Here is a 14826-nt window from a genome sequence, read left to right as displayed (position 1 = left end):
TAATATTATTCAGCATGCCGTTCTAGGCAGTCATTTAGGTTTTTAGTTAATAGCCTACTTCTTAAAAATTTAACCATCTCTCCCTAAAAAAATGTAGTTTTATATATATCTTTTAAAAAGCAGTATTTTTTTTTTAAAAAGAATAGTAGTAGCTGACCAGGAACTTGTGGTAGCAATTTTGGAATTTAGTAGGGCTTTTCTACTAGTGTCTATTCAAGGATTAAAGAGAAAACACTACGGTGCTTTATAAAAGTACTAATACCTATTACAAGTTTTTGCAAAGAGTTTTAGGATTATCTGTGTGATATGTTCACTGTTGGGCTGAGTGATGTCTTTTACGTGTGGTTTTTTTTTTTTTTTTGGTGTGTTGACCTTGTTGAGATGAATTGCCAGTAATTGGTATTTCACCCAGAAGCGACCCAGGTGACTTATGGAATTCCACCACCTTCAGCAGCCCCATGCATGTGGAATGTCTTTCCTAATCAGGCTTAAAAGGGGGGCATTCAGCACAGTAATGATTGAAAACCTGCTTCAAAAAAAAAGTAATCAGCAGGGGCATGTGACATGAATGCTCCTCCATGCCTTTGCCCTCTCATTGTTAGACCACAGCTTATGCTGCTCATGGACAGCCGTAATGGCCACAGGACACTGCTAAAGCAGAAAGCTACTTTGCATGCTCCTCTTTATGAATCTATTTCATGATTAAACTTCTAAAAGTCACAACCCCCAACACATAACTGCAGTTTCATGGTAGCTGTGACGTTATTTTACTATTCATGCTGTGAATTTCATTCTATAGTAAAATGAATATTATATTGAGCTTTTAAGTTGGTTGTCAGTGCAGAATAGGGAAGCTACACTTGGAGCATCTGTATGCAATCTTGGTGACAAGTAGGACCCTCTGGAAAGCTGTTACTGTTGGGGCAGAACTAATCATTCCATGTGAAATTATATAAGGAGAATTAGCTCTGACTCTACCTCATTTCCTTTCATACTGCTGTGAAAATAAGCTTAGAAACGCCAAACCTTCCCTCCTTATTTCTCTAAGTACTTTATTAAATACTGTGTTTTATTAAGGCTTATTTATTGTAGGTGCTGGAAACAAAAAATAGCTACCTGTGTTTCTAGGTACTAATGGGATTTGCATCCTTGCCTAATTTGGCAGTTTTGATTTCCTTCTCGGGACTGGATTCCTGGGATCAGTTGCCGTTGCCTTCTCTGTACTTTGACTTTATTTCCCTGGTGAATCATTCAGAGTACTTCATATTTAAGGTAGCGTGCTTGATGTGATAGAAATTGTCAATCACAGACTGCCTTGGCTATTTAGAAAAAAGAGATATCAAAAGCCTGCTTGGAGCTCTAAGGAGCAGTCAAGTCACCTGCTGATTTGCCTGGCAGGAGCCTAAACTTGTACAGCCTTTAGGTTTAGAAAAGAAAACGCAGATCTCTGGAGGTCATCCACTCTACGTGAAGGCCCTGTACTGTATGTGTGAGCATGTAGTGTTCATTGTAGAGCCAGATAAATATGTATACGCACTTTTTGACATGTTCATCGTAACAGGTCTTAAAAACAATCAGTGAGGATTTGTGTAACCCCTCCATAACCTAATCCGTTGTTAACTATCCCTAGAGGTAGCATATTTCCTCTAATACTATTCTAATTTTTTTCCTAACCTGTTAAGCTTCTTGGTTTTGTTTGATTTGTTGTTGTTGGGTTCCCCTCCCCACCCCCACTGTGGATACTGCATGAGTGGGACATGATCATTTTTAACTTGCTGTTAACCTATCTTGAAGCCTATGCCTTTCTTTAGTTATCTTTTTTTTTTCCTGTACCCTGCAAGCCTGGTACCCTAACTTTCCCTGGTCGCTTAGGTTTTTTTCTGAGTTTTTCTCAGTTACATCTATGTATCCAGACCTGGACATAATGCACAACCTTAGTCAGTATCGATGATGAGCAGGATAAATCTTGCCATCTTTTGCATATGGTGCTCCTTTTAATACAGATGTGAATTAATCTTTCACTTTTTGCATTCAATTAAGTGTTAAACCCCCAGTTTCAGTTCTGATGTTGAGCATTAGTCCTACTTTTTTCAGTTCTAACTCTGCTTCCCAGAATGCTTGCAGCCCTTCCCAGGTAACTACAGAATTTTGCGATTGTTGTTCACCATCTAAGTAATAAACTAAAACATTCACTAATCCTGTCCTGAAAATGCTCTCTGTTATGGTGTGAGGGCCAAGAGGGAGAAAATTATTGTAGTCAGTCCTGCAACCTGTACTGTGTCGCAGACCTGACCTTTGGAGATGGAGTTGTGGAATTGGCTGTGTTGTGTTCCGACCGCTTCATCATCCTTGGGGCCATTTGCTGGCCCTGGTTGGTTATGCCTGTGTCCATCTTGTACTGGGGAGCCTGGAACTGGATGAATTAAGTCAGACATCTTGTAGCTAGAAGTGCTTAGGGAGGGAATCTTCAGTGAGATAAAAGAAAATGAAACACCTGGAGAATATTCATGTGGATCTGCACAGCTGAGTCGGCTCAGTTCCTTGGAGTGGTGTGTACAAAAAAAAAAAAAAAAAATCACCTACAATTAACTGGGTAAATACACATGTGCACACTTCTGTGTCTGAGTAGCTTGGGGTGCCTCCATACACAAATGGTCATCCTTCATGGCTTCTAGGTCAGCACTTAAAAAAAAAATCTTCGATCAAAGCAATCTCAGTATTTGAAGTAAGTATTATTTTGTGACTCTTGTAGACAAGGGAGGAGGGGAAGACAGTATTTCTACTTCAAAACCTTTTATTTCACTCTGTTTTCTTGGAACATAATCTGCAGGTGTTTTTCTTTCATGTTAGTGTTTTAGTACACCTGATGTCATCAGAAACACTTTATTTTATCCTCTGTACTGGCATTTCCAAAAATGCAGCAACTAGGGGATGCTGCTAGGATCGTGGCTTATGGTTAAGGCAGATGTGATTGCAACATCTGTGCCTAGAAAAGCTGCAGTCTGATCTGCCTTCTGTCTTCAGGATTTCTGGGCCTCCAGAAGCAGAAGTCGTGCAGATAAGACATGTCCTTTGAGGTTTTGAAATGCTTCTGCTTATATTGTAAAGCTCTTCCTTATTAGGCCCACAGGAAGCACATCTCCTACAGTGTGGCCAAATTGGCGTTGTTATTAAATACTTCTTCTCAGACTCTCCAGTGGTAACTCTTCTCCGTGGTGGTGTTACTTGGGAAAAGGAGCCTCTATTGTTGTCTCTAGCTGAGTATGTGGCCTCAAAACATAACTCTGCATGATAATTTGTAACTTGGAAGCTGTGATGGGATCCAAAGAACCATTTATAGAAGGCTTTTTACCTTTTTCCTTAAATTGGACTCTTCAGTGCTACAGCTTGCAACTTCTAACTTGGAACCTTCATTAGAACTCAATCTAGAATAATAGGAAGAAAACCCCCAAAGCCTTGGTATCAGACACATGAAAATTAATTTTCTTCAATGGTTCTCCCCTTTTGCAACTGTGTTCTTGCAAAATGGGTCTTTGCCCTTGGTTTATTCTCAGTGCAGCACCCGCGTTGGTTTCTGGATGGCATACAATTTTCATATTCCTCTCCAGATTATTGAGAAAACCCTGCCCTTTTCCATCATTTCTGAGCAGCTTGTATGTCTACTTTCTGATCTCAGGACTCTCCTGCTTATGTTGGAGCTCCCTGCTTGCTGTGTTTCGCCTCTGCTGTTGTGTCCTGCTCTCAAAGGCTGTGCCAGGTGAGATGTACTTGCTTTTCTTTACCCTTTCAGGAGAGCTCTTTGGACCCGTCGTGCAGCCTTTGGGAAGGGGTGAGCCGGTAGCCTTCCTGTGCTCCAGCTATAAGCTTTTTAAAAGGACTTCACTTAACGCAGTGCACAGCAGGCAAACCAGGTATGCTCTGTGGCACATCAACAGAAAATGCATACTTCAGAAATGGAAAGATATATTGCTGTAAGTTCATGAATACAGGCTGTTTCTTCTGCAGAACCTAAGTAATATATTAAAAGAGGAACTGGATGAAACATGAATACAACTTCCAAATGAGAAAAGCAGGTGGTTTACATTATTTCCTTCATGCTTAGGTTTTATGTTGGTGTCATCATAACAGCGCATGAGAGATGAATATGCTTTTCTCTGTGATGTTTAAAATTTGATTACCTGAATATTTGTGTTGTTCAGTACTTCAAAATATTTGAAGGGTTTTATTTTTAACTGGATTGTACATGGAGTAATTTTGGAAGTTGAACAGTATATTTCATTGCAGACTACCCTAAAGTAAGTTCCTAATCGTTTGGATGTATAAATACTGTATTTAAAAATGTAAACTCTGAAAAGGTAGCTACTAAATTCTGTTCAAGATGCAAACTCTGTTCTGTTTTTGGCATTAACTATGCAAGCTTGAAAATCTCGGTTTCATTTTAAAGGTAGGGCTTTTTATTTGTAAGTAGCCGTTGAAATAAATTACCAGTACAAGGAAACATTCTACTAATAAACGAGGGATGCCTGGAGTTGGCTCTACTAAGCAAGACAATTTAATTCATCCATCATCAGGGATGATGTTTCTTAGCAACGCAAAGTATTTTCACCCGGGACACTTTCATGAACTTTCACACTTTTCTTCAAATACAGCCTCAGTAGTGTTTTATATGACCTGAAGTTTGTCCATTTGTCCTGAAGCTCCCAATACTTTCCCATTCCCTCCAATGATCAGATGATCTGATATATGTTTTTTCAGCTTAATAATACGCAAGTTGACTAGGGAATCATTTCACATGTTAGATTTTCCAAAGGGTTCTGGGAAATTATTTGTTGCTCTGTATAGCAAAGCTAAAAGTTATTGAAAATGTGTTACAGTTTCATAATAAAACAGATACGAGAAGTATTGGCTTGGGAGCTAGCTAAATGCTTTCTGATAGCCGTAGCCTCAAGGGGGATACTTGGATCATTTGTAATAAAGAGATATCTTTGATATCTTTTGGTGAATTGACTAGTATTCTGTTTAGATCATAACTTATGAAAAAACTGGCTTGATACGCAATGTTACATTATCAAATTGTTTGGGTGTAAGAATTGCCTTAATGTATGGATAGGATTTTCAGCGTTCATTCTTTTAATGCGCTTTATGAATCAGAAGAAGCTGTTGATACATTAAGACTTTACCTTCTTGCTTTCCATTTTTTTAACACATGTGAAGCTGATTTGCTCAGCATAGTTAAACCTTGAGTTTCTGGGGAGATTTGGCTTGCTTAAGAAACCACTTCAGGTATATCACAAGTGTTACTCAGTACTGAGAGCAAACATCTTACAAATGCAATGTATTATTTTGCTTTAAGGAAATAATATATTATTTTTGAATTTTTGGTGAAGTGCTCTGAAAATGTCTCTAATTCTGTGAATAGTGACTAAGCCTCTGCTTACGTCTTGCTTTCAGAGGAAAAGTTTTAGTGGTTATAGGATGAAAGCTTTATCAGCAGCACATAGTGATAAGGGTTTGAAAACTGTTGTGATGAGTTAACTATTACTCAGTTTATTTCACAAAGGTGTACAGAAACCACTTTAGTGGGAAAACCAAATTACAAAAATACTGGTTTGATTCTTCCTTGTACTTAAGGAAAAATCCTGTGTTGCAGCCTGTGTCATCTTAGCTTTGTTTTACTGAGTTTTCATATACGGGTGTAAAATTTTTATACATATGGATATATGCAAAAAAAACCCCAAACAAATATGAATAATTAGTGGGATGATGTTATATAAAGGTTTTATTGATGGTGTTTCAGACTGTATGTAGTGTTAATGCATGAGGGAGTATTTAGGCAGTCCTGAGTTGCCAGCAAGGTCCATGCTCTCTTTGTCATTTAACTGGATGCTTTTCTGTAAGGATTTCGCATGTGAACTTGCCAGTAACTCCTGTGTGATTTCAAGCTAAATAGCTCTGGATTCCTAGAAGGTGTTTCTAGTTCTGGGATACTTAATTGCATGTCCAAACTTGGACATCTTGTTTAAGATCATCTTTGTTGCAGCGTAGGTGTTTCATGCCCTGGTATTAGCGTCCAGCATCTTGTAAGATCTCCAGGTGTTTCGTAGAGTCCTTTGAAGAATCACCTAAGTTGAAGCTGCTTCTGTTATCCCACAGCAAACAGTATCTGAACAAAGAAGAAAAGAAAGAAAATCTTACCAAAGGGCTTTGCTAGCAACAGGGGCTTTAGCCTTTAAAATGTCAAGTCTCTGAAAACAGCAGCAGTCACTTATGTCTGATGTTGCCTTACCTGTAAGTTTGAACTACAGCAGCTTGCAGAAAGGTCAGGGCTCCGTCTGCTTCCTCTCCTGCAAGACTTTGTTGCCCGTGGTGAAAGACTATCTGCATTTTCACCTCTGCCTTAGCATCCTGGGATCATCTGGGAAGCTGCAGAATCAGTTGTAGGCTCTCCTTGCCCTTTCAGGTACTGTATAGAAAATTTATTGCTTGTAGGAGTAGGCAGTGTTTGCAGTTGTGATGACTCCTTTAGGTAGTTGCAGTGTCAGGTGTCATGAAGATTTGCTGAAGGCTGGTGTTTACGCTGCAATAAAATAATGTACCTATGGTCATGTTGTAGATCTGTATTTGCATCTCAGCGTATGGTCTTTTGTTCTGTATTGCTGTGTGTGTAAAGACTGACTTCACAGCTGGTAGTATATTTTGAGAAAGTCAGAGTTAAAAGATTTTTGAAAATTGAAATCTCTTCATAATTAAGACTATTTTTCTGACTTCAAAACCAATGTCTAAATGTATAGAAGTTGCAAAGACTGCCACAGGCAAGTATGCACAACCTGTTTAATAAGAAACCAAACCTCCCAAATACTCTCTAGAAATTACTGTGACATTCCTTTTCTAACTTGTTCCAGCATGACCGAAGCAGCCGTTGTGGTCCTTCTCTTTTACTCCAGCTCGCTTTTATTCAGCTGGGGCTTCTGCCCTATTCTATGCAGTTTCCTGTGATTGGGTATAAACGTACAAAGTAATAATGTAAACTATCTCTCTGAAGATAGTAAAAGGTCTGGAGTAAGTCTCACAAATAGATCAGGATAACTTGTAACGAGGAACACACAGCAGTGTCAGAACTGTTGTAAATTTTCAAAAACCACTTTTCATCTTCATCCATCCATGATTAAAATAAAGAACATTCGCTTTATGGCCTGCAGCACAATCCAAGTTGTACTTTGCTAGCTTTTGGTTAAAGCAATGTACATATTATTTGAATTTTAGGAAAGACAATTTGAAAACTTACTATATTTAGGATTTAGTGTTGAAGTTACAAGAATAGCTAGTGTTTTTTGCTGTTGTTGCATCTTTTAATGTTCATGTGCAAAGAATGACGTGATTGGAGTTGTCACTGGGAACATCTAGTTTTTCTTGCAGAGTATTTTTGGGCAGCTCTTATTTGGAAGTACATGGGATGGAATATAAAAGATCTAGTCTACAAAATTACCATTTATGTTAAAGGGTCACAAATTATAATCGTTTGGATGCTATTTCTGCAGTTATTCCCTGCCAAAATGGAGAAGGTCTGGGCAAACCGGTAAGGCTAAAGCATTTCTCAAGGTGGGAGTTTGGCTTTGGGATTCTCATTATTTAACATAACTATCTTTTCAGAGACTCAGGAACGAGATGAATTTATTGTAATTAGGATCTGGACACACTTATGAATGGGAGGTCAGATGTCTTTCTGTTAAGTGTTGTGTTTGCATGTAACTCACGCTGTGTGAGTTTGCATGAAAGCAAATGGTGGCAGTTCCATTTGGTCTGTCTCTAGTACCCAAAGCTATTTTGTGTTGTCAATAAAAATCTGATGTTCTCTACATTACTGTGCTTTATTTCCAGCCAAGGAGTAGTATATGAAAGTGTTATGGGACCTTTAATTGCTGTGGTTTTTTAAGTCTCCAATTTGAGTGTGTGTATCTGGCCCTGTCTCATTGGGAAATCTAGTGAAGCGTGCTTTTCCAAGCACATCATTCTGCTGAGCAAGTTATGGGGAGTGATGGATGTGGTCCATCACTTTGTTGGATGGAGATGCATCTCAAATGTTGGTGATGCTGTTTTGGCACAGTAGTGTACTGTGTTACCAAGGAGGATGACCGACTGATGAGGTCCTACCATTGTACTTCTGTAGTATGGAAGGAAAGCCTGTCTGGCATAAATGTTTTAGGGTGTTTCAGGCCTTAACTGATAGTCCCTCAGATCAGAAAAGTAACTGGGTCCTTAAGTCCCAGTCATCCAAGAGATGTGGAGAGAAAAAAACCTTCACAACCTACTGTCACAAGACTTTTAAGGTAAAATTTAGAGCAACAGCAGTCATCCTCTATGGCTTCCTACTGATAACATGGTTTTGTTCGTGTCCTCCTGGCTGTAGCTGTGCGTCTCTTTCTCCAGCTATTGCATATAAGGTCAGGGGTCAACATTTTTATTTTTTCAGTTTGCTAATCTGAGCCTTCAATCCCAACTTCCCTCCTCCTCCTCCAAGCTTTTAATAACCTAATAACCACTCTTCCACATGCACTTCTATGAAGCCTGATTACAGTTTTTTGTAACCTCTGCTGTCATCAGTTAACTATCTTCAGCCAGGGAAGTCAGGCTTTGGTTCACTGATATCCTCGCACTAACAAAATAAGAGGACACTTGTTTCCATGTTAACGTGCTTTCCAAACTCTGGAAGTTTCCTCTATTTGCTTGACAAATTTTTGTTGGTACTCTGTAATTACATTGTGGTGCTTGTGTCCCTTACCCCTGGTTCTCTTTCTCTAGAAACTAGTCATATTCTCCATTATTTGGAGTTGGCAGGTATTGTGCCCTATTCAAAGGAAGTGGTTTTATTCTTAACACAGTCTCAAAATGTAAAAACAAAATGCTGAGCTTTTTGCCATGAATTTTACTTAAATGGATGTTGATTGAGGGGGGGGGGGGAAATTACCTTCAGATCATTCAGGAATTTAAGTAAAAAAAATAAATACTAAGCTTGGTAACTTTTACAAACTATGTACACTTCTAAAGCATGTTGGGTTTTTTAGTTTTTTAAAAAAATTATTTTATTTGCAGAGGCTTCTGTAAGCTGTGGGTTTTACAGACCTGGGCCAGGCTTGCTTTTACAGTGCCTGATGGTGTAGCACCAGGTAGTGCAACGTGGCTTGGCTGGTCTGTCTCGAGACGATTGCAACCCATGCCTCTTCTCCCTCCCACAAATAAAGTATTCTTTTATCTGCCAGTATTGCTCTTCTGTAATGAGGACTGACTTAACTGCTCAGTCCTCTTCTGTATGTAAGGTATGTTTGAAGTAAGGGTGATGTGGTAGGCTATTGCCTAGGTCAGTAGAGACTGAACCCTGCAGTAAACACTGTTTAGAGCATTGAATGGGAACTGCATCAGCTTAGATGCTCTAATATGAGGTTTTGGTCTGGATTTGATGTTTTGGAGGAGAATTAACAGTACTGAGAAACTCTCGATGGGGCAGCTTAACTGGTTTGCAGTAAAAAATAACACTTACCACTTAGGCAGCTGGCACTCTGCACCTAGGTCATCCCATCCGTACTGTGTGCTTTTTGCATTTAGGGCAGGCTGCAGCAAAGCTTGTTTGGTTTATTGCAGTTTCTTGAGTGTGATACTTTAAGGATAAGGGAATGACTTATCATTGGGTAGCTTCTTTCTGACTCGGTAAGTAAGCCTTCCATTATACATTAGTTTCAGAAATAAGCTATTTTGTGTGTGTATGTATACACACACACAAAATACAGAGCATCATGAAATAAGTACAATGGAATCCCAGTTGTACAAACAAAAAACAAGAATCAAAGTAATTCTGTACTCAGTGTTAATGATCTGTATTTCATATGAAAGGTTGATCATTGCAGGGCCTTTTCTTCTGAAGTGAAGAACAGGCTGACCTGTTTCTCCCGCAGCTGGAAGGGCAGGGGGAAGTTTGGTTGATCTTCTTTTTTTCAGCAAGACTATCACAAGGAATGATAGGGCCAGTTGCTCAGATTGCAAAAGACTGTGCAGCCCCAGGCATCTTTAACTATGTGCGAAGACTGATTCTGTGCAATGCAAAAAAAAAAAAAAAAAAAAAAAAAGAGTGGAAAAATGTGGTTCAGTTTAGACTGAACACTGATTCAGGTCAGGAAAAATGGGATCCTTCCCATTGACTTAAAATGGATACGTGAGACTTGTATGATGGCTCATATAAATCAAAGTGAATGGGCATTAGATTACACATTCATCATTATGATTATCACGTGCACTGCTTAGCACGTGTAACCTGGTAAGCATTTGCCAGTATTGTATTTAACTTTAAAGACAGTATTAGAACATTATATTCTGAATTTTACTTAATTTATTGTGGTGGTCTACAGCTTGAAGAGTTTGATGTAGAAAGATAAATCGTCAAGAACATGCACATTCTGTATGGGGAGTCTGTGGGTTCCAAGGGATTCTTTACATTCGGTGATACAGTAACTCAGATATAAAACATGCTTTTTAGTACAATAAAAATCTATTTTAAATTCTATTTTTAATTCAATATAAACCTATTTAAAACATCTGAAGTTAGATATGCAAATGCTTTCTTGTGGACAAAAGCATTCTGCCCATCCAGTTGTATAACTTCACTTTAAGCCAGTTTTCTGTTTCCAGCCTCTTAATTGTTCTGTAATCTATGGAGTGCAAAGAATTAGATGTGTCCAGTGTTAAACATTTGGTTAACTTTGTTATGCTCGGGGAGATGGTTTACAGTTTGGGTCTTGGGGTGCAGGCTGGGACTTTGGCCTCTTTGACAGTTGTTTTAAATGTTGAATGCTGTTAGAGCCTGTTACCTCAGCTAACGAGACTTTCCCAAGGAAAGCCTCAAGAACATTTTATAGCATGCAAATAAGAGACCGAGACATTGTCTTTCAGGCATTTAAAATAATGTTAAGATCCATGGAAGGGATTAGATGGGCAGGGGCCACTCTTCAGAACTGAAAGATCTAGAGAAACCTGACAGTCAAGGTATGGTCAAGGATTTAGTGGATCTGCTGTGGAACATGTGAAGCATTCGGGTGAGGTTGAAAACATGGTATGTTTTGGTGGGCCAGCTCTATTCCTTTTGCCTGTTGTAGCTCCAGATGGGATGAAAAGATCTAAGAGTACGTGTGTGTGGAGAGAGCGTATAGACTCTGCATCGGTAGTTCTAGTAAGGCCTGGTAAGTATGGAATTAGTGTTTTCTTCTTCCCATTTGTGTTTTAAGTCAGACTATTCGCTAGTTTTTTTCCTGGATTGTCACGCATCTCATATAGCTGTTCCTGCTGCTTGTCATCCTCTGCTTTCCCTGCTTTTGTGTTACTGTGGGCTGTGGATCTGCACTTGATTTAAACCCAATAAAAATCTCTATCAGAGCTTCTGTTAGTGTTGAAAGTCTCTAATCACTTAGGGTATTATTTTGGCACGTGAGCTTAGGAAGGCCAACTCTAAATGTGACTGTGATTTTTGAGGGGGAAGAATAATCCACGTAGTTTTCATTGTTAGTGGAAACTGTAGATGAGAACCTCAAAGAGGAACACTGAGGGGCATCCTCTGTAGGTTGTCCACAGTGTATTTGGTCAAGAAAAGAAACGGTTTAAGGAATGTGACATGCGGTTCTTGATGCAGAAAAAAGCTTCTGTATGCCTAATACATTGGAAAACATTTGTTCAAAAGCATGTCTTCCTTGTGCGAAATTTGCCCCTGTAGTAGTATTAAGGTCAGTATCTACGTACGTTGTCTCATACATACTGAATGTGATGCCTGAGGTCAGCTTTGGTTTGTAAATGAGACTTTAAGGAATGTTTTGTCTGTTCCTGTTAAAAAGCAACTGTGTAAGTTGTTTGTTTAGAAACTTACTTATTCCTGCTCTTCCTGGACTTGTATTCAGTTCCTGATTAAAAAATAACAGTTGTAAATGAAACATTGTGTCCTGTTTAACAAGTAAAGTTTGTGGAAATAATCCTGATGTGTTTACATATGCTTATTGACCGGTTCTCTTAAGTGAATTATTGTAAATTTTAAGGTAAATGCTTTCTGTTCTGGATGTTTAGGCAGAGTTCTCTATTCTTTATTAAATCTTGGTGTGAAAAAAGTGTTGCCGATTTTGTGAGAATAATGACAGTGTTGTGTTGTTAATTGAGGAGTATTAGTCTGTGATGCAGGGAGGAAGTATCAAAATGCTGTTCTATAAAAATCAAATAAACTGGGATTCTGGGTCAAGAGGGCAAGTTCATGTGTCCGTGTAGTTCTTGGAATGTCCTGGCTTCACTCTCTACTACCAAAAAGGTCTCTGCAGTTTCTCATGCATTGGTGTGTTCACCGAGAATCAGCATTCTTTTTCTGTATTATTTCTTGATAGCTTTTTCATTAATCCTTCAAAAGTACTAGGCTGCTCAATGGAGACGGAATAAAAATAATGCATTTTCTTGTGTTATGTTCCACTGTGTTATGTTTGCTTTCTGTGTTTCACATAAGCATTAGTCAATGAACTGAGTTTGATTCTAGTCACTTCTCAGGTTAGATCTCGCGAATATGTGGATGGATAATATGCTCCGTAAATTAGGTGTGAAACAGTTGGAGAAACGCTCAATCTGGCGCTGTGCAGAGCCAAGTCAGGTTTGGCCTGGCTTTATTTTAGCTCGTGTGTGCTACCTTATGTGTGCAGGGCAGCCTGGCAAGCCTAATGCCGGGCTGCAGCTAATCGGCTGTCCTGTGTCTAAGTTGGTCCTGTAGAAAACTGCTCAGATGTTAATTTTCTGCCTGTACTTCTGTGTCAGTTTTGTTTCTTGTCCGTCACCTAGGCTGTCCTCTTCCTGCTGGACTAGGTGATGAAGAGGTGACTTGGGTCTCTTCGCTGCTCACGTTGTAGCACAGCTGTGTGATGCTAAGCCTCATGTGATGAATGTTGCTGTTGCAGGTTTTGCGAGTGGAAGAGTCTTTAGCTCAGTGGTTTCCTGGAGTATATATTGTGAGGAGGTGTTTGTTCTGGGCTGGCTGGAGGTTCGCACTGGTATTCACGCCCAGAGGAGTGTCTTGAGGAGGTGAACACCCCAGTTAGCAGCAAACCCCTGTGGCTTCTGCCTGCCCCATCATCCAGCAGCCAGATTCATTGCGCAGCACCTAGTTGTTCATCAGGGTGCAGGAGAGAGGAAGCAGGCTATTTGGGAAGCCACTTCTCGTCCTTACTGTTTTGTTAAACAGTTTAACTCTTAGTGGCTACTGCTTTCCAGTTTTTACATTCAACTCAGTTTTGCTATCAGCTGTAACTTTCTTGATGCTGTAATAAAAGTGTGTGTAGGATTACTTTTTAAGTGTTGCTTGGCTGTCTGGAATGAAGGTCATCTTACACTTAACCTTCTACAATTATGAGTGTGTAGTGGTGAGTCACAGGCCATCAAGTGCCACAGTTTTACTTATAAATAGGACCAGAGAGTATTTCAACAAAACCTCTTTTTATGGATTATCTTTAAGGATTCTGCCTAAAAATTAAAGCTTACAATTTTATATTACGTAGGTAGTGAGCAAAACTCAACTAGTGTTTCTTGTGTGTCATATTACTTCAAAGTTAGATTTATTATAGGTATATTATTTTAGGCAGTGTTGCAACTCAGAGTGGCTGTTCCCTGGAAGTGAATGCTAAAGATGTTCAGTGTGACCTGTGGTGGAACTGAGCTAGATGTAATTAATTATGGAAAGCAATCGGCTTATCTGTGGTGTGAACAATGGAAAAAGAGAGCAAGGCATCAGTGGTGAAGGTGCAGCTGCTTCCAGCCTACCGGTAGAGAATTGTCAACTCCTGAAAACCCCATCTGGGCAGAGAGTAGATGCCAGGGATGGAGAGCTGGGGCTCATACAGTCTCCACGTAATTAAGACGGTTCCTCAAAATTCTTTTGCCCACTCTGAAATAATTTCTTTGAATGTTTTGTAGCCTCTTAGCTCCTAGCATTCGTATATTCAGCAACCTGTAAGTTCTGCTCAAGCTGTGAGTTTTACAGGGTTTCTAATGCTCTGTTTGAGGGAGAGGTTGCTGTTATTTTTCTTTTCTTTAAATTTTACAAGCATTTTATATAATGATGTTCCTGTCATGCTTTTGGCCATGAATCAGCAAAGCATTTACGTGCCCGCTTTAATTGGAGCGTGGAGTTGTCTTGCTGTGCAAATGTTGAAGTCAGTGAGACTATTAATTAAAATTAAGTATCTGCATAAGTGCTTTTTCTAAAAATAAGTTGCTCCGTAACAGCTTTGGGCCATATTTGGGGAGGAGGGGTTTATTTCAAACTTTGAAAATAGGTATATAATTCTCTCAGAATTGTATGATGGTAAAATGTAGCAGCAATACCAGAGGGCAGAATGTTCATGGGATGGAGTGTGAACTTTCTGCCTCGTTAAGATGTTGCATAAGCTGCTATTTGTTTATTTTTAAATAGAGAATAAAACTACTATGTTTTTTGTATTGCGCAGAGGATGGTGTCAAGGAAAACTTCAGGAAAAGTTACCACTTAAACTACCCTTGTAGTAGAAGCCCACAAGCTGTACTCATAGGAAACAGTCAGTTCATCATCTTGCTTACGGAGTGCCTGGATACAACTCTGTTTTTCTTCCATTAAGTAAAAACTTGCATCAGTTATAACTAAGTCAGTGCTTCTCAGTGTGAGATTTCTTAGCTAGTTGTGGTATGTGTCACTTATATTTTCTATCTGTAGTTGCAGGCATTAAAAATATTTCCAAGGAATACTGAGCTGTGGGTTTTTTCCTGTACATATTGGGCAATTTACTATAG

At 39.2% G+C, this 14826-nt stretch overlaps 1 protein-coding gene across 17 annotated transcripts in view; it reads left to right on the top strand.

The window, feature by feature from the left end:
- Nucleotides 1-14826, top strand: part of GTDC1 (glycosyltransferase like domain containing 1) — a 342121-nt gene that overhangs the window by 6933 nt on the left and 320362 nt on the right. The window contains exon 2 of one of the 17 annotated variants that reach the window (XM_080399705.1): nt 3791-3911. The exons of 14 other annotated variants lie outside the window; for them this stretch is intronic. The gene's annotated coding sequence lies outside the window, so the exon portion shown is untranslated. Of the gene's footprint in view, nt 1-3676; nt 3758-3790; nt 3912-3949; nt 3972-14826 lie in introns of those variants that run through there. 2 more of the 17 variants (XM_080399706.1, XM_080399709.1) reach the window with 2 other exon arrangements.

Source organism: Falco punctatus, assembly GCF_963210335.1.
Source record: "Falco punctatus genome assembly, chromosome: 8".
Taxonomy (NCBI): Eukaryota; Metazoa; Chordata; class Aves; order Falconiformes; family Falconidae; genus Falco; species Falco punctatus.
This window is presented reverse-complemented; position numbering and strand designations above follow the sequence as displayed.